Source organism: Suncus etruscus, chromosome 4 (genome assembly GCF_024139225.1).
Source record: "Suncus etruscus isolate mSunEtr1 chromosome 4, mSunEtr1.pri.cur, whole genome shotgun sequence".
Lineage (NCBI taxonomy): Eukaryota > Metazoa > Chordata > Mammalia > Eulipotyphla > Soricidae > Suncus > Suncus etruscus.
In genome coordinates this window covers 91,144,794-91,161,528 of record NC_064851.1, presented here as the reverse complement: position 1 = coordinate 91,161,528, position 16,735 = coordinate 91,144,794, and positions in this window count along the sequence as shown.

Genomic DNA, 16,735 nt, shown 5'->3' with positions numbered 1-16,735 from the left:
TAACATTAAATTTCTTTATAGCTATTATTATAATTGTTTATAGTAACATGATAGTGAAAGTAGTTTGAGATATTTAATGGTGAAAATAAATTAGCCTAAAAGAAATTTAGGCTGGATTCAAACATTAAAAATGCCTATAAAATTTGTGAGCTGGAACTGTTTAGCAATAAAAATAGTTCCCTTATCAGATGCCTAAAAGCATATACAAAAAAGATAACATATAAGCTGACCTTTTAAGTCAGAAATCTTTCTTTAGACTTGGAAATACATTGATATATACCTCAATTGATCAGCTCAGAAGTAAATGTTATTCACTACTTGGATCCTAACATTTTGAGTCTTGCTTTTTTAAAATAAACTATATATTCAACTTGATATTTTATAGACATTTAGGAATATTAGGAAGAACATGAAGATTTACGAAAACTATTAGGTCCACCTGCTTTTGTGCACTTTTTACTTTTATTTTTTCTCTTTTTAAATAATAATTATTTTATTGAAGCACAGTGGTACAAAATTTGTCATGATTGAGTTCCAGTTGTACAATGTACACCAACCTTCACCAGTCCATGTTTACTGCCACCAATGAGCCTTCCTTTTAATACGAAGACTACGATTTCTAGTTCTTTTCCTTTGTAAGCTCACTCTTATAATCATAGGCAAAATGACTCTCTAGGACACAAAGACAATATTTTCAAACCTGCTGATTTGTTGCTAATACAGCTCTTTCTTCATCCTTTACCTTGTTTCTTGTTTGATAGGTTTCTTTGAACAACATTGAAACCAGACATTTGCATTTATACACACAATGTAACATGTAATGATATACTCACAGTGCATACTAATATAATAAACTGGCTTTAATTAAATATTATTTAACTATGATTTAAGGGATAGTTAAAGCAATTGGAAAAAATTTTAATCATAAACTGTAGTGATAATTCAGGAGGAAAGAACAGAAAGCTGGAAACTTGTTCTAATTTCTTGTCCACAGGATCACCTCCCGGTAAATAGTCTAATTATATTTGCTGGAAGGAAAGGACCTTGTCTCAAAAATAAGGTGGCAGAAGTTCCCGGATAAAATAAAATAGGAGATAGGATGTAAAATATGTGAGGCATATGACTCTCTTGAGAATGTTACATGGGCTACATAATGTTCTGGAAGGCATAAAATGGAAAGGTTAGAGGACCACTGCAGATCTCAATATATACTTCATCTATTTAGATTTAAAGTTGTGAATGCTGCATAAAGGAGTCCTTCTCAAATGTCACCTGTATGCTTCTTCTCAAGCATCTGACTGTGTCCTTAAATTATTTGAAGCCTGACAGACTTGTGATTTTCGTGAATTTTTGCAGCCAGTCTATTCAATTTGATTCACATAAAATATTGTTATTGCAGAAATATTTGTAAATAAGTTTTGAAAAATACAATGATAGATTTATATTTTATGCATATTGCCTTTGATTTTGAAATGAACAGAGATTTTAGTGGGTTTATTTCAAAAAATAGTTTTAGACTACCCTCATTCTATCTAATATATATTGTATACATAATATACATATATAAATTTAAATTATTTAAATTCCCATGTGTAATGAAATGCAAGTCAGGCTATGGTAGGAAGTTTGCCACAGATAGTTAAGGAGTGCTGTCAGGGAAGAAAATGGACCAAGACAACAATAATAGTTGGACATGATCACTCTGGATGCTGAAAAGTGGTAAAGTGACATAACAATTCAGTGACAATATTGCAAACTATAGTATCTAAAAGGGAAAAAGAAGAGAAAGAAAGGGAGAGGGGAGAGAGGCAAAGAGAGAGAAAGTGAGAGAGAGGGGCACAGAGAGAGGAAGTGAGGAAAGAAAGGGAAGTAGGAGAGAGAGGGAGAGGGGGAGAAAGTGAGAGAGATAGAGAGAGAAAGAGAAATGTCTGTCACAGAAACAAGAAAGTAATAGGACATGAAGTAAGTGCAGGAGGGAAACTGGGAATATTGGTGGCCATATACATACTAATGAAAGGTGCTATATACTATATGATTGAAAGTCAATCATCAACAACTTTTACTGTGAAAAAACAAAACTATTATGAACAAATTTGTAAAACACTGTTTAAATAAAGTGATTTTTTTAAATTCAAAATAGCAATCTTATGTTATTAGTAGATGTAGATTTTTTTACAAATGAGGAATTAAAACAATGATAAAGGATCAGCACAGACTATACAGCAAGTAAGTTATCAGAAAAAATTAAAGTCCAGGAAATTTGATAATATGATGAATTATTGACAAATGGAACATTACCACTTATGAGACTGAAATAAAATGACTCACATTTTTAATAAATAATTTTATTGATTCAGGGAAATCTTAAATTTCTGTTAGTGGGATGTTTTTGAAGAATATTTTGAATAATTTATTAGTTAGGCCTTCTCTGGAAATAAAAATTTAAAATTTGTAGCCATTATATTAGTCATGCTTTTAAAATGCTTTCTCTGTAACATAAGTGCAGGCAGAGTTTCAGAGTGATAGGGCTGTAATAAGCACAAGAAAATAAAATATTCAAAGTTGTAGAATCTACTAGACTCTCCTAATGGCAAGCCCGTTCATAATATCTTATCTCTGATGGATAAATAGATAACAGAAATTAAAGGGGATGGTTGGACACTCTCCAGATACATAAACAAGTACTATTTAGATATTATCTATCTAGTCATCCATCCATAATAGTTATTATTTTTCTCAGATCACTGTAATTCAAATATAAAAATTACATATAAAAGTTTAGTTATGCAAACTGAAGAATTTATTCTGTTCTTTTAATTATTTTTTAAAAATTTTTATGGTCAAAAATGATGTGGTAAATTTAGTAAAATTTAGTCAGGTTTGGAGCCAGAGCGATGGCGCAGCAGTTGGGCATTTGCTTTGCATGCAGCTGACCCAGGACGGAACTCAGTTCAATCCCCGGAATCCCATATAGTCCCCAACCCAGGAGCAATTTCTGAGCACATACCAGGAAGTGTCACTGAAAGTGATCCAAAATAAAAAAAAAATTAGTCAGGCTTATGACATAAAAATCCTTATTTTAATAAATAAAATAGAAAATATCAGTGTATCTGAAATAATTCTATAATGCCTTTACTCTGTTACTGACAATAATGTCACAATATTAGATCACCTTATTCCCCTAATTAAATAATTACTCATGGACATGTCAATGTTGAAGAGAAGAGTCTTTGGGAAATGATATCCATAGAAATCACAAATGAGAGAAAAAGTATGTTTGTCTACAAGTGAAGAAAAGACATGGCTGCCAAATTAAAATCAGTTATTTACTTTGAGTAAATATTTAAAAGAATAATCAAAAACAGAGAAATAGAGGCATGCAAAGAATGTTAAAGATTAGAATAAGCTAAAAAATATTTATACCTTTAAACTTCCAATAACAGAATGCCAATAAACTTTACTAGAAAATTGAAATAAAAAAACAAGTGAACTAAAATGGTATTTAGTTTGGGTTTCAAACACTGAATTGGATAACTTGTCATTCTAAAAATGTAAGTTACGTTTTAATAAATTAATAAGCTACCTTATAAGACATATGAAATAAGGCATATTCATATTATTATATATTTAAGATGTATAGAAGTGATTAAATCAGGAGAAATATAGTAGACATTTCAAATTCTATCAGTGGAATGTAGAGCAGTATTTCTCCCAATATTGTCCTTAGGCTAACACCAATTACTCTTTGTCCAACCAAGATGACCTCAGGGGCCTGTGTCCTCTTCAGGTAGTATGTCTCAAGGTGAATTCCTAGGAGAACACAAAGTGACTGAACACTTGAGTATTTATGGCTTTATTAAGAACAATGTCTAAAAATGTTCTTAGTTTTGCTTATCATTTTTCTCTAATAGATATTTATATAGGATTTTTATTAATTATTGAAAAATATTTAGAGAACTATTGTTTCTATTCCCAAAATGATTTCTTCTACATCTTTCCAGGCATTTAAAGAAATGAATTATCTTTGAATACTTGAATTATGTTGTGCTTTGTAAGCTTGAGTATGACCCCTACTCCCTTCATTTATTTTAGCGCAATGAGTTTTATTCACTGAAAAGAAATGATTTTTATATACACCTTTGTCCCTAGTAGCATTGTATCTGTTTGGTTCTTTTAGAAAAATTTTCGCCTTAATAATGCTGTCATAAAACAATCTACAAATTGTATATAAGATATAGAGATAACAGTGAAATTCAACTTTTTCTTAGTCTTTAGGAGATTACTTTAAAAAATGCAAAATAAAAGTAATGTAAATCATAGAATACCAAAATAGGGAAGGAAGGGAAATAGAATACCAAAATAACTTACCAAATAAGGTAACTCTTAACTTGTCTCTGGTTTGAAGAACATTTTTATTCTACTCATAGTTTAGAAATTTGAGCATATTTTCATTTTTTGGTTATTATGAATAATGTTTTCATGAACACTTGTATAAGTATTTTATGAACATGTGTTTTTAATTCTCTTGGAATAGAATCAAGACTTTTTCTCTTGGAAAAATAAGTTACAAAGTTCCATGGTAATAATTCAGGAAGCAATAATACATTTCTGACATGTGCTGGGTCCAAGTTTGAATCTAGGGTTTTCATAGTCTCCTGAGCATTGCCAGATGTAATCCTGGAGGCCCTAAGCATCTTTGGACCAATCAGCATTACATTGCTTGACTGATTAAATTGCCCTCCTGGTTGGCTGAATATATAGCTTAAACCAGTTTGAAGTTTCCTGCAATGTGTCTTCAGAGTCCCTGGGTCTCTACCAAAATCAAGGTAACAGGCAACATACATACACAATATATACTTACATGTAACCCATTTCTGAATCCACATTGTGCAAAGCATAAGGGTAAAAAAGGGAGGATAATAAAGTCTAGAAAATATAACACAAACATTACAAGTAATATAAGGTTACCATGTATTAGTAGTTATTATTTACCGTATTTTCCGGAGTATAAGACGATTTTTGAAACAAAAAAAGTCAACCAAAAATCGGGGGTCGTCTTATACTCCGAGTATATCCCGAAAAATGTTTCAATATGCCGCTAAACGAAAATTGTCTGAATATTGCCACAAAACAAATTTTCCAACTCGATCCTGCACCAATCACTGCAAGGCTGCTCGGACCACCTCTCTAACTCAGCCAATCCAAGCAAGCTTTTTATGCATGCAAATTAGACATTGCTCTGGACCCGAATCTACACTGTAAAAAGCTGGCTCAGCTTAGCCAGAGTCAGAGAGGAAGTCTATTACAGTATACCTTTGAACTTTGCTTGTTGTGATTGGCTCACTGTGGTATATACAGTTGCAGCACAGGAACGTTTTGTCTGATACAGTGAATATAGGCCTAAACCTATGTTTTTAACTGCAAAATTAGGGGGGGTCGTCTTATACGCTGGAAAATACATTATTTCTGTGACTACGAGTACCATAGAGTTATGAAGATTAATAAATTTTGATGTAGTCAAGTAAGAATATTAGTTAAGATATTTTTCTCATATTTTGGGGAGGAAGGGACACATCCAACTGTGCTCCAAGCTTACTCCTGGCTTTGCATTCAGGGATCAGTCCTACTGTATTCAGGAAACTATATAGAGAGCAGGAAATCAAACCCTGGTCAGCAAGTTTTCTGCCCATTGTAGTATTTCTCCAGCTCAAACAGCACTCATATTTATTATAAAAATGAAGTGTTTCATAAACAAATACAAATACATATAGCATAAGGAAAAACAGTATAACACTTTTTTTTTGAAAAGTCACAGCTTGTTAAGCAATGGAGATTTTGATTAAAAGCTTTTAAGTTATATTTTCATCTTAGCATTTCAAAATGGCAGGGAGTTATATTTTCATAAAATCTCTTCAGAGTGAAAGATATGGAAACATATTTTAAATTTTATTATAAACTATTTTTATTTTAAGTACCAAAAGTATACATTTTCCTGCATAGAACATTTTAATATGATACACATAACCAGAGAATCTGCTCTCCTTTCCTTTCCTAATGTCCCAGTGTCGAAAGGATCTCTCCAAATGCCCTCCCATGTAAATTAAGTTCTCTAGACAGAAACTTCACTTCCAAAAGTTTTGACCATTTATTATTCCCTTACTACATTCTTTTTTTTATCCCACATATATGAGTTATCTCTCTTTTTGGTAAAAGTAGTAGTATATTACACAAATGTAGATGAATAGTGCTAATGCCCCAAATTTCACAAAATTTTAGATCAATCACTCGGTAAATTAAAACTTTCAAAATCTTTTTAAAGGTATATGAATTTAAACACTTAATATTATTACCATTTAAAATTAACTGATATAGGTAAATACTACAAATGTAAATTTTAGTAGTAGTGAAAAAGAATTAAGAAAACGTTAAGGGCCTACAACGGTATAAAAATGCATTGTAAGCAAAGATAGTGAATATGTGCTTTATATTAGAAAATGTTAAGGATACTGCTCAGTATCTGCTTTAATAAATAAGACTGTGATAAAAATTTTAGATTAAAAAAGATGATCAAACATAGACCCAGCAATATAAATAAAATGTTAATTTATTATTGAAAATATATTAAATTCTTTAACAAGTTAGAGGTAAACATACCTTTCTTATTTTAATAGAGGAAAAATAAGCACCATGAATGAGTCCATATCAATGCCATTCACTGAGAAATTTGTCTTATCTTTTAGTTAATTTAATTTTTATTTAGTTACCATAAAATTACAAAGTTATTTGTGACTGGATTTCAGGCATACAATATTTCAACACCTATCATTTTAACAGTGTCCACTTCACAGCAATAATGCCCTCCCACTCCATTTGCCTCTAAATGATTTGCTTTTATAAGGGAACCTCATTTTATAAATATAAATTTTTGCATTTGGTTTAACGTATTGTTGCTTTCATCTGTAACACTTTACCTCTTTCAACACCTCCTCTTCCTTGTTGAAAGCTGGTATGTATCTCAACCCCCACCATTTTCTTTTAAAGAAACTCCTTAAGGGCTTCCTACAAAATTGGCTACAAGTCTATGAATTCCCTAAACTGTTGCCTGTTTGTAATTTCTTTTTTTTTTTTTTTTTTTTTTTTTTTTTTTTTTTTTTTTTTTTTTTTTGGTTTTTGGGCCACACCCGGTGACGCTCAGGGGTTACTCCTGGCTATGCGCTCAGAAGTCGCTCCTGGCTTGGGGGACCATATGGGGCGCCGGGGGATCGAACCGCGGTCCGTCTCCTAGGCTAGCGCAGGTAAGGCAGGCACCTTACCTCGAGCGCCACCGCCCGGCCCCCTGTTTGTAATTTCTATATTGTTCTTTCAAATATGAACACAATCTAGCTGGATAGAGTATTCTTGTTGCAGTGTTCATTTTTTGAGATTATATTAATTTTTATTTATTTATTTATTTAGCTTACCCATTCTCTTCTAACTTAAAGAGTTCCACTTAAAATTTTTTCCAGAATCTTAACAACTTTCATTTGTACACAAGCTTCATTTGGATCTTTTTTAAATATATATATATATAAAGTATATATATATATTTAATTAAGCACCATGATTAAAAGCATTTTTGTACTTGGGTTTCAGTGATAAAACAGAATAACTCCTTCACCAGTGCAACATTCTCACCACCAATGCCCTCCCTCCTCCAGCACCCCTGCCTATATTCATGATAGGCATTCTCATTCTCTCATTATTTAACATTGTCATGATAATTGTTAGCGTAGTTATTTCCCTAACAGCATTAACCACACTTTGTGGTGAGCTTCAAATTGTGAGCTGGTCCTTCCAGCCCTTCCAGCCCTTAATTCTATTGTCTCTGGGCCTTATTATAGTAATGTCTTTAATTTTTCTTAAAACCCATAGATGAGTAAGACTATTCCATGTTTCTCTACTTTTGACTAATTTCAATCAGCATAATAGACCCCATGTACATCCATGTATAGGAAAATTTCATGACCATCTTTTCTGATAGCTGCATAATATTCCATTGTGTATATATACCACAGTTTCTCTAGCCATTCGTCTGTTGAAGGGCATCTTGGTTGTTTCCAGAGTCTGGCTATTGTAAATAGTGCTGCAATGAATATGGGTGTGAGGAAGGTATTTTTGTATTGTATTTTAGTGTTCCCAGGGTATATCCCTAAGAGTGGAATAGAAGACATAAACAGATGAAACTATATTAAGCTGAGAAGCTTCTGCACCTCAAAGGAAATAGTACCTAAGAAACCAAAGCCACCCACAGAATGGGATTCTCAAAGGAAATAGTGCCTAAGATACCAAAGCCACCCACAGAGTGGTATTCACCCAATACCTGTCAGACAAGGGACTAATATCAAAAATATACAAGGAGCTAACAGAACTTAATAAGAAAAAAACATATAACCCCATAAAAAAATGGGGAGAAGAAATGAACAGACATTTCATCAAAGAAGAAATACAGATGGCCAAAAAGACACATGAAAAAATGTTCCACATCACTACTCATCAGGGAGATGAAAATCAAGACTACAATAAGTTACCATCTCACACCAAAGAGACTGGCACACACCACAAAGAACAAGAACAATCATGCTGGAAGGGATGTGGAGAGAAAGGAATTCTTATTCACTACTGGTGGGAATGCTGTCTAGTCCAGCTTTTATAGAAAACAATACAGAGGTTCCTCAAAAAACCTGGAAATTGAACTCCCTTTTGATCTTTTTGTTTTCAACACTCTGGTGTCTGATGTTTGTTATTTTGAGCATTCTTTGACTTAGTTTTCCTATTTGATGCTTTTTGTGGTCTGTTTTTTAGTTTTGATTTTGTTTGGGAGGCCACACCTGCAATGCTCAGGGGTTACTTTAGACTCTGCACTCAGGAATCAATCCTGGAAGGCTAGGGAGAAAATATGAGATACCAGGAATTGAACCTGGGTCAGTGCTTGTAAGACAATTGCCCTATCTGTTGTAATATGGCTCTAGCTATTTTTACAGGTTGGGCCTCTTGTATTTGCTTACTTGTATTTCTCAGCTCAGCTTTCCATTAAATTAAAATTTCTGTTCCTCAAAGACTCAAATATTTTTTATATTATTACTCTTAAAATCATCCTGTAGGGAAAGTCAAAGAACTGATATTTCGTTTAAAGAGGATAGAAAAGAAAGGAGTTTCTTCACCTGGACCAACAGTTCAAGTAGCCCTAGAAACTTTAAGTCCTGAACGAAGGTCTACTCTATTTTTATGTCTTCAAAAGAAGAGGCAAACAAGAAATCAAGTCTTTACACAAGCAATATTACAGTTAAGCCTGCTGTTGCTCTGAAGAACAAAGGGTTTTGCACTAAACTATTTTGCTTCAGTTTCTATGTTCACGAGAGTTGATCTGTAAATCTCTACCTTGTTTTCACCACCTCTTGGGACTAAATCTTCACCACCTTGTATTTCTCTCTTTGATGCTCATAAATCCTTATCAGCTGCTCATAAATCCTTTTCACTGCCCCATTTTCCTTCACAGTCGAATAGTTCAGTTATATTTTTCCCATCTTCTATAGTCTTCTAGAATTTTTCTTCCTCTCATCATGGAGCTCCCCTATCTTTCCCTTGGCTGCTATTATCCTGCTGTTAAGACCTTCAACTGAGATGCTTATATCACCTACTATCACCTATTATTCTTTTTTAATTTCTGGTAATAGATTTTTTTCATTTGGTTTCTCATACTTTCTTGTGCTTTGCTGACTACTTGTGCCATCATCATTTGGGGGGTTCATTAAACATCCTCACCCTGGTGTCAATGAAGTCATCTTATTAGAGGGGAAGATGCTTCAACTCTGAAAATGACTTATTATTTATTTATTTAAATTTAAGAGACAGAGATTTTTCTAGAAGATTGTCAGGGGACTCCATCCTCATCACTGATCATATACATATTATCCATAGAAGGAAAGAACTGTGAAAGTGAACACCTGCCCTGGAAAGTAGTCTGCCAAGATTGCCTTTTACAAACTATATAACCATTCTCTAAAGTCTCAGGGGGGCATATCCAGGGTTAACTAACCATAAAGTGAGTAATACATTAAGGAAGAAAAGCATTATTCTTCCATTCTTGTAGTTATTTTCTCTGTAGTTTTCTATAAAAACTACCTATGATTTAGTGGAAATCTTTAACCATATAGCAAATATAAAATCAATTATATTTTATACAATATTAATGAATCACATTTTATTATATTTTAATTATATATTATGTAAAAATAAAACAAATATTTTATGAAAAAGGGAACATCTGGCTAGAAATAGTAACCTAAAAGATTATAAACCCAGAGATACTACAAAGACAAACCATCTGAATTTTTTAAATAAATTATAGTGGAAAAGAGATTTTTTAAAAAAATATTAAAATACCAACGACACAGCTTTTACAATAGGAGCAATTGTGTAGATATGGATTGTTCATTTAAAATGACATGAATGCAAATGATAATAACAATTAAAATATTGAATAATTCAAACTAAAAATGAATCAATCCATAAGAATAATATTTTAATTTTTGTATTTTTATAACTTTTACTCATAACTTTTATACTGTGAGACTAAAGCAGTATATATTTGTATAATGTTTAAAAACTGTTTTCTCTGGATTGTCATGGCATTAGCTGAAGAACTAGTACTGCATTTATTATTAATTTGTCTCTGTAGCTCAGGGGACAAATCTGCAAAGACCAAAACTGAGTCAAGAGAACTATAAATTATAAATAACAACAATAATAATTTGAATTGCCCACATCCTCCAGCTGGGGAAGTCAACATGGATCACAAACATTAATTAAACTTTATAGTATACTAGCAAGGGAGACAATAATGCCAGATGGGAAAAATAAAAAAATGGAAAAGTTAAGTATCTAGGTGAAGGTCACACATAAGTAATAAATTCATGAATATCCCTGATGGTTTCTCATATCCAATATTCTTTTTATAATCTCACTGTCTTCTGTTTGTATCTTTTTAATTTTTCAAATATTGCAACCTCTACATTGTAGAAAAAAATCAACCTACTTGGCTGTCAAAATTACAAAGTTCCAACTTTTGGGACTTACTCTTGAAATTATTTTTTGTTTATAATATGCTACTACCAGTTTCCATGGTTACTTACATGCATAAAACCATTATTCTTTATAGTGTGGGTGTTTATCTATAAACTTGAAAAGAAACCAATTCTAGAAAAAGATAGACCATATTTACTATAAAACAACTGTCAACAAACTTGGCTGTTTTAAAGCTGCTGAACTAGAAATATATTAAATTAAATTCACCTTTATAAATCAGACATTTGATTTTTTCAATAATTCGATGACCATCATACATTTTTTTACATTCAAGTTATAAAATGCTGAATTGGTTGAGAGAATGTATAGGGATTAAGATACTTACCTAGCAGCAATCAACTCTGATTCCATCCCTTCCAGTATATGGGGAACCTTCAGGAATTATCTTTGAGCACTGAAATAGGAGCAAGGCCCTACAAATTCCACCAAAAGAGACATATATGCTTTCATTGTCAAAAATAAAATAGATGCTTTTATTGTATTATCTTTATAATACAAAAATTAAGACACCTGACCCACATTTGAATCCCCAGCACCATTCATGATCCTCTGAGCATTACCAGGGATCATTCCTGACCACAAAACCAGAAATAGACCTCGAGGACATTTAGTTGTGACCCAGCTAACAAATAAAAACAGAACAAAACTAGTTTCCTGAGCTTTCCTTCTAAAATTACATATGTTAAATGATAACTTTATTCAAAGTAATCTTTATTGTAAAAATGAAGTCCTTGGCTTAGTTGACAAAATCATTTATACTTTAATTCTTGTATTAAATATTGAGGTTTGTCTTTAAACACAGGTTTAGTGTTTAAAAAAAGAGCATTTTTGTCCACAACAAAGATCATTATATGCTGACATTAAAGGAAACATTTTTGTGCTTATAGGTTGAGAAAGAAGTGATTTGTGAAGAAGTAATTTTAGTCTGCATAATAGCCACCTCCCATCTCAAACTATATTTATATTATTTTCTCTAGAAATTTATGGTACCAGATTTAAAAATGAAAGACATAGTTTCTTTAAAAAAATCTAAAGAAGGCACTGGAGCAATGGTGTAGCAGTAGGGCTGTTGACCCAGGATGGACAGCAGTTCGATACCTAGAGTCCCATATGGTCCTTCAAGCCAGGAGCAATTTCTGAGAGCATAACCAAGAGTAACCCCTGAGTATCACTGGGTGTGGCCAAAAATAAATAAAATCTAAAGAAGGAAATTTGTGGAGCTGATAACAAGTGATAATGTGGGTTTTTTAAAACAGAGGTGAGAAGTTGTAAAATCAAGGGCATTAAAATAGAACCGCATATAATTTAACAATACACAAATAAAGGAAAATTAGGAGTCAGTTTTCCTCAGTTGCCACATATGCCTTCTATTGAGTCTTTAATTTTTTTTGCTAATAATATACACATAAAGTAAAAACTTCAGAAAAAAAGTTTTTTTTGTTTTGCTTTTTTTTTGTTTGTTTGTTTTTTAGGTTTTTCAGCCACACCTGGTGATATTTAGGGGTTGCTCCTCGATTTGCAAACAGGAATCATGACTGGCAGGCTTAGAAATAATATGGGGTGCCAGGAGTAAGTCATATGTAAGGCAAGTGTCCTATCTAATATAATATCACCTTTTGCTATAAAACCATTTTTTTGGGGGGTGGGGGTTAACTTGGCTGCGCTCAGAGGTTACTCCTGGCTCTATGCTCAGAAATAGCTCCTGGCAGGCTCAGAGGACCGCATGGGATGCCGGGATACGAACCACCATCCTTCTGCGTCTAAGGCAAACTCCTTACCGCTGTGCTATATTTCCAGCCCCTAAAACCATATTTTAAATCACTTTTCCTCCCTTATTGTATATATTGGAAAATAAAAATAATGGGGCTATAGTTATAGTACATTGGATATTATGCTTAATTTGCAAGCAATTAACCTGGATTCAATTCCCAGCATCCTCATATAAGCTTCCTGTGCATGCCAGAACTGATCCTTGAGTGCACAGCCACGAATAAGCTGAGCACTGCCAGGCATAGCCCGAAATCAATCAATCGATTAAAATTCTTGGAAGAAAAATATAAGAAAATTAAACAAAACAAATCTAAATAAACTTACTATTTAAAATCCAAAGAATTTTATTGGGAACAATAATTTACTTTTATGCTCCACTTATTCATCTCAGTGGTGACAAATATATGCTAAGAATCCTTAGGAAAGTTCAACTAATCACAAGAAAAAAGGCAAATAATTTTTTCATAATACATAATGCCATATATAACATACTCTCATAATCTAAGTGATTAACATATTGGTAAATAAGAATTTAATTATAAAGCCATATATCAAATAAGATTGGATAGTATTTATAATTGAATTTACATATTGAAAAGCTTATACTATTTTATAAATGGGCTATGTGGTAACATGTCCAATATTTTTCAGAAAACGCATATTTTAGTATATATCATTCAACATAGCTTGTGAAGCATTACTCAATTAAAGTAATTTATTTTTATCTGACAGTGCATAATGATTTTTATCTGACTTAGGCACTTAGGCATATTTTGAAAGTTATGCCATTTTCGCTCCATTGTGAACCTTTGTAGATGCTTTATCAATAAAGACTTTGAATTGCTTAGAATGTTTGGTTATTAATGTCAAACAATAATTTAAAGTGGTAATAGAAACAGATATTATTGAAATTTGAAAAATGCTGCAGAATTTGTACTGTATTTACATTTGAAGACATATTATGAATAGGCAAATTTTATGTGTGTGTGTGTGTGTGTGTGTGTGTGTGTGTGTGTACCGTATTTTCTGGCTTATAAGATGACTTTTGAAACAAAAAAAAGTCAACCAAAAATCGGGGGGGGGGTCGTCTTATACACCGAGTATATCCCGAAAAATGTTTCAATATGCCGCTAAACAAAAATTGTCTGAATATTGCCACAAAATGAATTTTCCAACTTGATCCTGCACCAATCACTGCAAGGCTGCTCGGGCCGCCTCTCTAACTCAGCCAATCCAAGCAGGCTTTTTATGCATGCAAATTAGACAATGTTCTGGACCCGAATCTACACTGTAAAAAGCCTGCTCAGATTGGTCAGAGTCAGAGAGGAAGTCTATTACAGTATAACCTTTGAACCTTTGCTTGTTGTGATTGGCTCACTGTGGTACATACAGTTGAAGCAAAGGAATGTTCTGTCTGATACAGCGAATATAGGCCTAAACCTATGGTTTAACTGCAAAATTAGGGGGTCGTCTTATTCGCCCGGTCATCTTATATGCCGGAAAATAAGGTATATATACTCTTGAAAGAACCCAATATACATTTAGACAATAAATATGCAGATTTATGAAATTGACAACAGTCTTTACACTGCTGAAGAAGTAAGTAGTTCTAAAATTCAGGTTTTGAAAATCTCATGAAATTGCAATTTGTACAGTCTGTACTCAATAAGTATTCTTATCATTGTATAGAAAACCATATGAGGGTGCAGGGGATAGCATCCTACTTAAAAGGCAAGTTCTCCACCCACTGTACTATCTGGTTATGTCTGTTTTATTTTCTTTTATTTTTCATAATTAATTTATTTAAGAACCATAGTTAATTGTTTATGATTTTTCAGTAAAACAATGTACTCCACCTTTCACCAGTGCGTATTTCCCACTGTCAATGTCTTCAATTTCTCTCCCACCTCTTTTCCTGCCTACCTCTGGGGCAAGCAGTCTCTCTCTCTCTCTCTCTCTCTCTCTCTCTCTCTCTCTCTCTCTCTCTCTATCTATCTATCTCTCTCTCTCTCTCTCTCTCCCTCTCTCTCTCTCTTTCTCTCTGTCTCTCTCTGTCTCTCTCTGCCTCTGTCTCTCTCCCTCTCTCTCTCTCTCTCTCTCCTTTCTCTCTCTCTCTCTTCAATATGGCTTTCTAATTAAGGGGTATTATGGTTATCTTTGTCACTTTATCTCCTTTCATCACCCAGTTGTTGTCCAGAGTAATCAATTTCAACTATAGTGGCACCACTGTTTCAAGCCCTTTCACCCCGGGACTGAATTCCAGAATATACCTTTCAATTCTAAGGTTTGCAAACTGGAACGCTGGAATCTCTGTTCCCTTGTTGGTTCCTGCAGTTTTGTATGTAGTCTATTGCTGGGCTATGTGAATTAACTCTCAACATGCATTACCCTAATCTATTTTTATACCACTGCCTTTCATTCTTCCCTAATCACATGCAAATGGATAAGAATTGCTACTCTCATGCCTTCAAATTTGACAAAAATAGAGGGTCATGGAGACTGCCTATTGTCTAAATGTGAATGTATGGTCGAAGAGAAAGTTATCTGGACAGTAACCACTTTTATATTTTAGAATTTCCTATTTTAGTGGTTTATATTATCTATTTAGACCTCTTCGAAAGAAAGATTTCAAAGGCCAATTACATTAATTATATTACCTGGTACCCCTCTCATCCCTTTCAGTTTCACCATAGCAGTTTCAATTTGCATTTTTCCAAATAGTAAGCAATAATGAACCTTTTTCTTATGTGTCTGAGCCAACTGTGTTCTTTTTCTTTCTTTCTTTCTTTCTTTCTTTCTTTCTTTCTTTCTTTCTTTCTTTCTTTCTTTCTTTCTTTCTTTCTTTCTTTCTTTCTTTCTTTCTTTCTTTCTTCTTTCTCTCTCTCTCTCTTTCTTTCTTTCTCTCTCTTTTCTTTCTTTCTTTCTTTCTTTCTTTCTTTCTTTCTTCTTTCTTTCTTTCTTTCTTTCTTTCTTTCTTTCTGTCTTCTCTTTCTTTCTTCTTTCTCTTTCTGTCTTCTCTTTATTTCTTCTTTCTTTTTCTTTCTTTCTTTCTTTCTTTCTTTCTTCCTTCCTTCTCTTTCCTTCTTTCTCTTTCTGTCTTCTCTTTCTTTCTTCTTTCTCTTTCTGTCTTCTCTTTATTTCTTCTTTCTTTTTCTTTCTTTCTTTCTTTCTTTCTTTTCTTTTTCTTTCTTTCTTTCTTTCTTTCTTTCTTCCTTCCTTTTCTTTCCTTCTTTCTCTGTCTTCTTTTTCTTTCTTTCTTTCTTTCTTTCCTCCTTCCTTTCTTTCTTCTATCCTTCCTTCCTTCTTTTCTTTCTTTCTTTCTTTCTTTCTCTCTTTCTTTCTTTCTATTTCTTTCTTTCTTTCTCTCTTTCTTTCTATTTCTTTCTTTCTTTCTCTCTTTCTTTCTATTTCTTTCTTTCTTTCTTCTCTTTCCTTCCTTCTTTACTTCTTTCTCTCTCTTATTATTTCTTTCCTTCTTTCTTTCCTTCTTTCTCTGTCTTCTTTTTCTTTCTTTCTTTCTTTCTTTCCTCCTTCCTTTCTTTCTTCTATCCTTCCTTCCTTCTTTTCTTCCTTCTTTCCTTCCTTCTTTTCTTCCTTCCTTCCTTCCTTCCTTCCTTCTTTTCTTTCTTTCTTTATTTCTCTCTCTTTCTTTCTCTCTTTCTTTCTTCTCTTTCCTTCTTTCTTTCTCTTTCTGTCTTCTTTCTTCTTTCTTTTTCTTTCTTTACTTCTTTCTCTGTTTTTCTTTCTTTCTTTCATTCTTTCTCTGTCTTCTTTTTCTTTCTTCTTTCTTTCTCTTTCCTTCTTTCTCTGTCTTCTTTTCTTTCTTCTTTCTTTTTCTTTC